Here is a 10430-nt window from a genome sequence, read left to right as displayed (position 1 = left end):
TCTGTTTAGGCCAAAGTCCCCTTTCCTAACTCTGTCCTCTCAATTTCAGCCCAGGCTTCCCATGCTTTATTTCTTACATCTCGTAGTACCTGATTTTTCCAGCTGCTTATTACATAAATATTTCTCTTGGGCTACTGTATGTTTTAGGTGAAAGACTTGATTCTTATGTCCTCAAGGATGAGAAAGAAGACGAAAGAAGCAACTGATACTTTGTTAGGAAACATCTTTATGGAATAAAAATTACTGAACTATATCATGTGTCCCAGTCCAGAAAAAAAAAGGGTCTCATCAAAGTGCTATTAACTATAAAATAAAAAATGTCCTTATTAAGAAAAATACTAACAATTACTATAAATTAAAATTTCAAAATTTGGGGGTACTCATTTCAATTATATCCATACTTTTTGTGGCATGCCTTGATTATAATTTTCTATGAATTTTAATAACAGCTAAATTCATTGAAAGCTTATTCTGTTCTAAGATCTTTATATGTATTTATTTATGTAATTCTTACAACAACATATGAGGTAGCTACTATTATTATGACTATTTAACAGATGAGGAAATTGCCCACAGGCACATAGCTGGTAAGAAACAGAGTCTAACACAGGGAATCTGATTTCCGGATCTTCCAGCCCTAAAAGAGTGCTTGTTAATGATGATGATGAAAATATTGTAACTGTAGGAAACACCTGATTGGTAGAGAGGCTCAGTGTGCTTCACTGCCTCCCTCTTCACTTGGATCTAAAGCATCTTTCCAGCCCTCTCCCAAAGCTGACCCACAAAACTGCTAAACTATCCTATGTACTAATTAGTGAGCCAGTAGTCTTTTCTATCCTTGTTGTAATGTAATGATAAAAGGATTAGATTTGGAATCAGAGGTTTCCATATACCATTAGTTATATGACCCTGAGCAGGTTACGTAATTTCTCTGAGCCTCAGTTCCTCATTGCTAATAGGAAAATGAAGAGCTTCGTAAAATATAAAGTACTGGGGGGAATACTAAATTATTGACATGTGTATCAAAAACTCTTTAAGGGAGTTTTATTCCTGGATGTAATGTCTTAACTCATAGGTGAATTTTTATAATAATATCAGGTGATACAGGTAACTGATACAAGAGTTAATTTGGGAACTGAGAGGATCTTTATGCATCCTTTGAACAAACATCAAAAACAGGTGTCTAGTGTTCCCACTTAACTTCCATATAGTCATATACTTCCATATAATACTCAGGTTCACAAGTTAAAATATATGTATCTCCCATAATGAACATTTACCCTCCAATCTATTAGCAATCTACTAGCAGAATATTGGGAGATGCAAAGGACTAGGCTATTTGTGACTGCTTTGGTTTTGTACTGTCCTAACCAGACCTCTGAACAGTAAATTGTTCTGCATGCACATCCTAATGAGCACCAAGCTTCAAAGAGGTCCCACAGACATTTCAGCAAGAGGCTTTCATTTGGTACAAACCCCAGATTACTGCTGGAAGGCTGTTTTGTATTTTTGAATGGCTGGAAAATATACTACCTTTTAAAACTGTAATTAACTATTGTTTTCTTAAGCATAAGTCATTGAATTTGGTCATATGCCACCTCTGGATTTGTTGATATAAATTTGTATTTGGGAATATTAATAGCAAAATATAATATACAATCTTTGTCCACACAAATTGCAGTAAATTACAGTTCGCCAAATTGCCGTACAAAGAGGAAAATAGAAATGGTTGTGGATTTCATAAAGCAAACATAGTATTCCAAAAATAATTACAGAGTTGTCACCTTAAAATATACAATTGTTTCTCAAAAGTGATCAGTATTAAGTAAAGACACTTTTATTCACATTAGATATCATCGACTTCATAGTTACAATCTTTCCCCCCATCTACTTTTTTGGTATTTATTTTAGAAAAGTTGGTTCTTTTTCTTTATTTTTCTGAGAAAAAAGGTAATGTATAAAAACATTTATATGTGTACACAAATTTTATTTGGAAAAAATTATATGCCACTGATATTATATGATTCATTAACTAACAATATAATCCATTAAGTATGGAGAATTTGTTATATTTTAAGACACTATGAAACAAAGTCAATTGTTAATTTGTTTTGTTTTGCTTTTGAAGCAATGCTCTCTTGAGCAAACTGAAGTTATTACAAAACAGGCCTTTTCAGCTTCCACTGTCCTATGCAAACTTTAGTTTTAAATAAATAAACTATTCTATATATATACAAAGCATATGTAAATGTTCACATAGTACACAAGTTTCTTATATATTAAGTTTATATTGAAAAAACAGAAACATCTATTTCTCAACATACAACTAAAAAACAAAACAAAGCAAAAAACAACTTTAAAATCTATGTTCAGTCCTGAATAACTGAATAAAAGATGGCTGAGAAATCTTGGAATCCAACAAGTACACAAACATGGAAATTAAGAATTGTCCTCTAAAATAAAGTTGTAATCAAAATGTTTATCAATAAAAGTCTATGGGTCTCTATGTTTTAATGACTTTCAGAGCTAAGTAGAAGTGATTCAAGCTTGATTCCAAATCTTTTATAACCATTTTATAGCATTATACAACCAAATTAAAAGTTCACCAAAAGCTGATGAATCCTATAGTATATTCGGTTGTTTTATGTAAGCTCAACTCAGAGGGGGAAAGTCACAAGGGGTTGATTTTTAATGCTAATTTTGATTTCTAATGCTTACGATAAATTAAGTCAACCACGTTCTAAGTTCCGGACTGCCACACATGATCTAAAATGCTCTGTGGGGATAAAACACTTTAGAAGCTTATAATTCCTACAGAGTGTTTTGATTATTTTATACAAACTAAACTCAAACAGCAAAAAATTTCACAAGGGAAATTGTTGTGTGGTTTAAAGCCATATAATCTGTTTTCAACCCTTGTCTTTGCCTTCAGTTAAAGGCATACTCATTAACTTGAAACAATAAACTCAAACCTTAACATTTCTGGAAAGAATTCAATTCAGAACTTTGGCAGTATCGATGGTAAATATTACACACATGCCTAATGTGATCTTATACAGATACACAGGACATGTAGGTAACGTAGGCAATGCCAAAGTTTTAAATGAGCAACAGATATACTGTATATCATTGCCTTATATATGGGCATTATCTCCTCACACACATATGCAAAACTCTGGCTTTCTCAGTACTGAATTGGAAGCTGTGGTTATAATTTAAACATTTATTTAGAGAATAAATGTAGAATAGAATTGAAGTGGTATTAATTATATATTACATAAAGAAATGCTGATCAATAACAAATTAAAAAAAGAAAAAAAAAAGGTTGGGCCATTCATAGACTAAATAGACTAAAAAATAACTATCCACTTGAGGTTTATAGTTAAAAAGGAATGACACAGGCTAAGTAAACAACCTCCTAACACCTTAGCTAAATGTGATGGAAATGGATTAGGCATTAACACAGGGAAAAGAGAAAAAAATGGATTTTTTAAATGAGTAATCATTTTATTTCTTTGTATAAAACTAACCTGAGTTAAATTTAGGTGGAAGAGATAGTAGGATGCAGCATTTTATAAAGAGAAGGAAACATTGTTGGAACAAGTAGAGAAAAAAAGAAAAGACCTAGAAGGCAGAGAGATTCAGGAAGGAAGAAATTATGTTCACAAGTCAGAACAGTCCACAGCTTGGCACATATTTCACTCATGAGTGTCTAAAACATAATCAGATAGTTTAACTCACTCAAACATAAAATAAGACCATGAACAGGCAAGAGAAAAACAGAATGTGGTGGTTTTAAACAATTTTTCAAAGTTACAACTCTCCCACACTAGCTATACATTTGTCTTTGTAATAGCAAGGCTGGAAATCACTAATCCATACAGAACTAGGCATTGTATATCTTTTGAAAAATTGTCATATATTCACTCTTTGTTTTAAAAGAGCGAACATAACAAAGTACTTCCATAACGAAGTAAAACCATGACAAAGAAAATTCCATTTAATTACAAATAGGTTTGCCCAAGAGAAGCCATGACTCTATCTCCTCAAATTTAGGGACTATTTTCAAAATTTTACTAGAGTGTAAACAAAATATCTACTGCTGCCTCCATCCCCACCATTCTAGCCCCAACCCTAAACACTATGGATTTTGAGAATATTAGCAGAGTAACCTCTAGCTCTATCTATATTGTTCAAACCTGATATACCTTATATAAATATGTGCCATAAGTTGTAGTGTCTATTCAAAGTCTTCCACCTGCTACTTCTATACTATATTTTCATTTATTGACTCATTTAGTTGAAGGGGATTTACTGAGTTCCAGACACTGGCACTGTAAATAAGACATTCATGAATCCCAGCCTTGAGGAGTCAAGAGCCTAGCAGTGTATTTTGATAAGTTTCAATATAATATGGTAAATGCGAGGATATGGGAAATACAGATTATTATAGGAGCACTTAAGAGAAATACCCAATTGTTGTGGTATAAGATGGAGAGTCAAGATAGGCTTCCTGAAGGCTGAGATCTAGAGATGCAGCTCCATCTATGTAGGAGACAAGTGAAAATTAATTTCTAACTTATTTCCTATACCCTTGTAAAATCTTATCAGTTACTAAAAGACTTCATATATTCCTTTTGCTTAAGTCTTTTCATGGCACATTCTGGTTTAAATCCTTGCTATTCTGGTCATTATCTCAATGTTTATCCATCTAAAGAAGTTTACCATTGTCCCTTGCATTTTTTTAAAATTAATATCTAACATTTATCAAATGCTTACTGAAGGCTGGGTATTAATTCTATGTGTTTTACCCATTTTATCTCAATAATCCTCTTGACAACTTTATGAGACAGGTATATTACTATGCTCATTTCACAAATGAGGAGTCTGAGGCTTAGAGTGTTTCAATAATTTACTCATGGTCAGCTAGCTGGTAAATTGTACAGCCAAGACTTGTATCAGGTCTCATTTGAATCTTCAGCCTGCATTCTTGGCCACTATCATCTACTGCCTTCTTCCCTTTTGCTACTCCAAAGCCCAAGTTAACCCCATCTCCGCCATGTATCCTCTTTCTGCAGAAGCTGAAGTGGAATACTTCCAGGCACAGGAAGAAAACAACACTTTTCAACTAAAACAATGTGAAAAAGCCCTATGATGCCATTACCCTAATACCCAAATCAGACAAAAATATTATAAGAAAATTAAAACTACAGACTAATATCTCCCATGCAAAAAGATGCAAAATCCTCTAATAATGTATAAAAAGAATTATTATACCATGACCAAGTGGGAGTTATTCCAGGCAGGTAAGGTTGGTTCAGCATTCAAAAATTCATGTAATCCATTACCTTAACAGGCTAAAGAAAAAAAAAAAATCACATGCTCATATCTCACATGCCTGTAGATGCAAAAAAAAAAAAGAATTTAATAAAATCCCATTCAAACTAGGAATAGAGGGAACTTCCTCAACTTGATAAATAAAATCTACAACAAACAAACAAAATAAAATAAAACAAAAATCCTGCTTCTAACATCATGCCTAATAGTGAAAAATTAGAAGCTTTCCCACTAAGACCAAGAACAAGGCAAGGATGTGCCCTTTCACCACTGCTTTTTAACAGTACTAGAAAGACTGGAAGTCCAAACTAATGTAATGAGAGAAGAAAAGGGGGAAAAAAAGGTATACAGATTAAGAAGAAAGAAATAAAACTGTGTTTGTTCACAGATGACATGGCTGTCAGTGTGGAAAATCCCAAAGAATCAACAAAAAACCTCCTGGAACTAATAAGTAATTATAACAAGGTGGCAAGATACAGAGTTAACATACCAAAGTCATTCACTCTCCTATATCTGAGCAATGAGCAATTGGAATTTAAAATTAAAAACACAAAACCATTAGCAGTCCCCAAAATGAAATACTTAGGTATAAATCTAACAAAATGCATTCAAGATATATATGGAAGACTACAAAGCTGTGATGAAAGAAATCAAAGAACTAAAATTTGGATAGATATTCCATATTCATGGATAGGAAGACTCAATATTGTCACAATGTGAATTCCTTCTAACTCGATAGATTAAATGCAATTCCAATAAAAATCCCAGCAAATTATTTTATGGATATCTGATTTATGACACCAAATAACCAACATAATATTGAAGGAGAAAAACAAAGTCAGAGGACTGACACTGTCATATTTCAAAACTTACTCAAAGCTATAATAATCAGCACAGTATGATATTGACGAAAAATAGACAAACCAGTGGGACAGAATAGAGAGCTAAGAAACAGACCATCACAAATACTGTCAACTGATCTTTGACAAAGGACCTAAGGCAACAAAATGCAGCAAAAATTGTCTTTTTATTTTTATTTTTAATTTTTTTAATGTTTATTTATTTTTGAGAGAGACACACAGTGTGAGTGGAGGGGCAGAGAGAGAAGGAGACACAGAATCGAAAGCAGGCCCCAGGCTCTGAGCTGTCAGCACAGAGCCCAATGTGGGGCTTGAACCCACAAACCATGAGATCATGACCTGAGCTGAAGTCAGACACTCAACCGACTGAGCCACCGAAGCACCCCAAAACTGCCTTTTTAACAAATGGTGCTGAACCACTGGACAACCACATGCAAAAAAATGAACTTAGACACAGACTTTACACCTGTCACAAAAATTAACTAAAAATGGAAGATAGATCTACATGCAAAATGCAAAAATATAAAACTCCTAGAAGATAATATAGAAGAAAATCTAGATGACCTTGGGTGTGCTGATGACTTTTTAGATACAGCCCCAAAGGCAGGGAGAGAAATAATTAATCAGCTAGACTTCATTAAAATTAAAAACTTCTCTATGAGAGACACTGTTAGGAACATGAAAAGACAAACCACAATATGGGAAAAAATACTTGTAAATGATATGTCTGATAATTAACTGATATGAAAATATACAAAAAACTTAAAACTCAACAATAAGAAAAGAAAAACTATTTTAAAATGGGCCAAAGAGCTTAACAGAACCCATGCCAAAGAACAAAAATAGATACCAAATAAGCATATGAAAAGATACTCTGGTCGCCTTGGTGGCTCAGTTGGCCAACTTGGCTTAGATTATGATCTCATGGTTTGTGGGTTCAAGCCCTGCATCAGGCTCCATGCTGACAGCACAGAGCCTGCTTGGAATTCTCTCTCCCTCTCTCTCTGCCCCTCCCCAGCTCATTCTCTCTCTGTCTCAAAATAAATAAATAAACTTTAAAAAAGATATGCCACATCATACATCATCGAGGCAATGAGGTACCACTACACACCTATTAAAATGGCCAAAATCCCAAACACTGACAACACCAAATGCTGGTGAGGATGTGGAGCAACAGGAATTTGCATTCATTGCTGGTAGGAATGCAAAATGGAACAGCCACTTTGCAAGACAGGTTGGTAGTTTCTTACAAAATTAAATATGCTCTCTTACCATACATCCCAACAATGTGCTTCTTGGTATTTACCCAAATAGGTTGAAAACTTACGTACACACAAAAGCCTGCATACAGCTATTTATAGAAGTTTTATTCATAATTGTCAAAATTTGAAAGTAACCAAAATGGCCTTCAGTAGGTGAATGGATAAATGAACTGGCATATCCATACAATGGAATATTATTCAACACTAGAAAGAAATGAGCTATTAAGCCATGAAAAGGCATGGAAGAATCTTAAATGTATACTACTAAGTGCATAAAGCCATTCTGATACATACTGTATGATTCCAATTATATGATATCCTAGAAAAGGCAAAAATATGGAGACTCCAAGATCAGTGTTTGCCAAAGGATGAGGGGCAGAGGGTATAATAGGCAGAGCACAGGGGATTTTTAGGACAGTGAAACAGTTCTGAAATATACTACAGTGGTGGATACATGTCATTGTACATTTGTTAAAACCTGAAAATGTACAACTCAAGACTGAGCTCTAGTGAGAACTATGGACTTTGGGTGACAATGATGTGTCCATGTAGATTCACCAGTTATAGCAAACACACCATTCTGGTGTGGTACATTGAGTGTTGGGGAAGCTGTGAATGTGTGGGGCTGGGAGCACATGAAAACTTTGTACTTTCTGCTTAATTTTGCTGTGAACCTAAAACTGCTCTAAAAAATAAAATCTATTTTTTTTAAAGATAAACTCCTGAGAGCCTCAGCCTTACTTACAGTGCTGCCCAGAGAGCACTGAGCCCTCATCCATCCACTGCCACCCACTCTGAACACAAAACATGTGGTCATGGATAAAAATGAGCTGGGGCAGGGGACCAAACTGACCGAGCAAGCTAAACAATATGATTACATGACAGCCTTCATGAGATCTGTAACTGAGCAAGGAGCTGAATTATCCATTGAGGAGAGGAGTCTGATCTCAGTTGCTTATAAAAATGTTGTAGGAGCCCATAGGTCTTCATGGAGGATCGTCTCAAGTATCGAGCAAAAGACGTAAAATGCTGAGAAACAACAACAGATGGATGGAGAATACAGAGAGAAAACAGAGACCCAGCTAAGAGAAATCTGCAATGATCTACTGTCTCTTTTGGAAAAGTGTTTGATCCCCAGTGCTTCACAAGTAGAAAGCAAAGACTTCTATTTGAAAATGAAAGGAGGGGCGCCTGGTGGCTCAGTCAATTAAGTGTCCGTCAGACTTCAGCTCAGGTCATGATTTCATGGTTCCTGGGTTCGAGCCCTGCATCGGGCTCTGTGCTGACAGCTCAGAACCTGGAGCCTGCTTCAGATTCTATGTCTCCCTCTCTCTGCCCCTCCCCTGCTCATGCTCTGTCTTTCTCAGTCTCTCAAAAATAAATAAACATTATTATTATTTTTTTTAATGGAAGGAGACTCCTAGCATTACTTCCCTGGGGTTGCTGCTGGTGATAGAAAGGGATTGTGTGTGGATCAGTCACAACAAGCATACCAAGAAGCTTTTGAAATCAGCAAAAAGGAAATGCAACCAGAGCATCCTATCAGATTGGGTCAGGCCCTTAACTTCTCTGTCTTCTATTTGGAGATTCTGAACTCCCCAGAGAAATCCTGCTCTCTTGTAAATACAACTTTTGATGAAGCCATTGCTGAACTTGACACATTAAGTGACGAGTCATAAAAAGATGGAATGCTAATAATGTAATTACTGAGAGACAACTTGACATTGTGGACATCAGATACCCAAGGAGATGAAGCTGAAGCAGGAGGAGGAAGGGAAACTCACCAGCCTTCTGACTTTTGCCTGCCTCATTCTAAAATTTACACAGTGGGCCATTTGTCACCCATGCTGTCCCACAAATAATTTTTTGTTTACAATTTATGACAGGTTTATGTTACTTCTTTTTAAATTTCCATTTTTCTCATGTGGCTTTTATGTTTACCATCAGGGGAGTAGAACCAGTTAACATTTAGGGAGTTATCTGTTTTCATCTTGAGTTGGCAAATATGGGGATGTGGAATTTTTATACTAGTTATAAACGTTTGGCATAATACTTGGTACATTGTGGTCTCACAAAGGCCAGATTAAAACTGCTACCATGTCTCAGCGGAGAAAACTGCCTACATACTGGTTTATCCTGGTGGGGAATAAAAGGAATAATTGGCTCCATGGGGTGCCTAGGTAGCTCAGTCAGTTGAGGGTCTGACTTTAGCTCAGGTCATGATCTCGCGGTTGTGAGTTTGAGCCTCACGCCAGACTCTGTGCTGACAGCTCGGACTAGAGCCTGCTTTGGATTCTGTGTTTTCCTCTCTCTCTGCTCATGCTCTCTCTCTCTCAATAATAAACATTAAAAAAATTAAAAAAGTAAAAAAAGTAAAAAAAGTAAAAGGAAAAAAAAAAGGAATAATTGTTTCCAGACACAGTTATTGTGGGTACTTTAAGGTTTGGAGCACTTACAAGGCTGTAGTAGAAATGGGTATCCCATGGATTTTACATGTTGAACCATGTGTAACTGTGGAATACTCATTCTCAGTGTACACACCTTGGACTATAGTTGCAGAAGTGTTCCTTTAGTCGCAGACCAATTTACTCTAGATAAAGGCAGAAACAGTTCATATTCCATTATTTGTAAAGTTACCTGCTGTTTGCTTTTGTTATATTTGCTATACTCATTTTATTTGTACGTAAATGTTTTAGGCAACCTAAGAACAAATGTACAATAAAGATGCAGTAAAAATAAATTGGTTAATTCCATTACTTTATGTATTTCAAGAACAGCAGCAAAACAAAAATCCCATGTATTTAACATTTTTAGGATTTTTTTTTTGCTTTTGTGATTTCTTTTGTGTGTGGGGGGGGACAGGGGGAGGTGGGAATACTTGCCTAACATGCATGTGCTGTAAAAACAGTTAACAGGGAAATAACTGAGATGATGGCTAGGTTTGTTTAATGTCCTATGAAATTTTCATGAA

The 10430-nt window shown here is 35.3% G+C and overlaps 1 pseudogene; it reads left to right on the top strand.

Annotated features, from left to right (window-relative positions):
- The first annotated feature begins 8274 nt into the window (after positions 1-8274).
- Positions 8275-9321, top strand: LOC131491105 (14-3-3 protein zeta/delta-like; annotated as a pseudogene).
- The last annotated feature ends 1109 nt before the right edge of the window (positions 9322-10430 follow it).

The sequence above is a fragment of the Neofelis nebulosa genome, chromosome 2 (assembly GCF_028018385.1).
Source record: "Neofelis nebulosa isolate mNeoNeb1 chromosome 2, mNeoNeb1.pri, whole genome shotgun sequence".
NCBI classification, from domain to species: Eukaryota; Metazoa; Chordata; class Mammalia; order Carnivora; family Felidae; genus Neofelis; species Neofelis nebulosa.
This window is presented reverse-complemented; position numbering and strand designations above follow the sequence as displayed.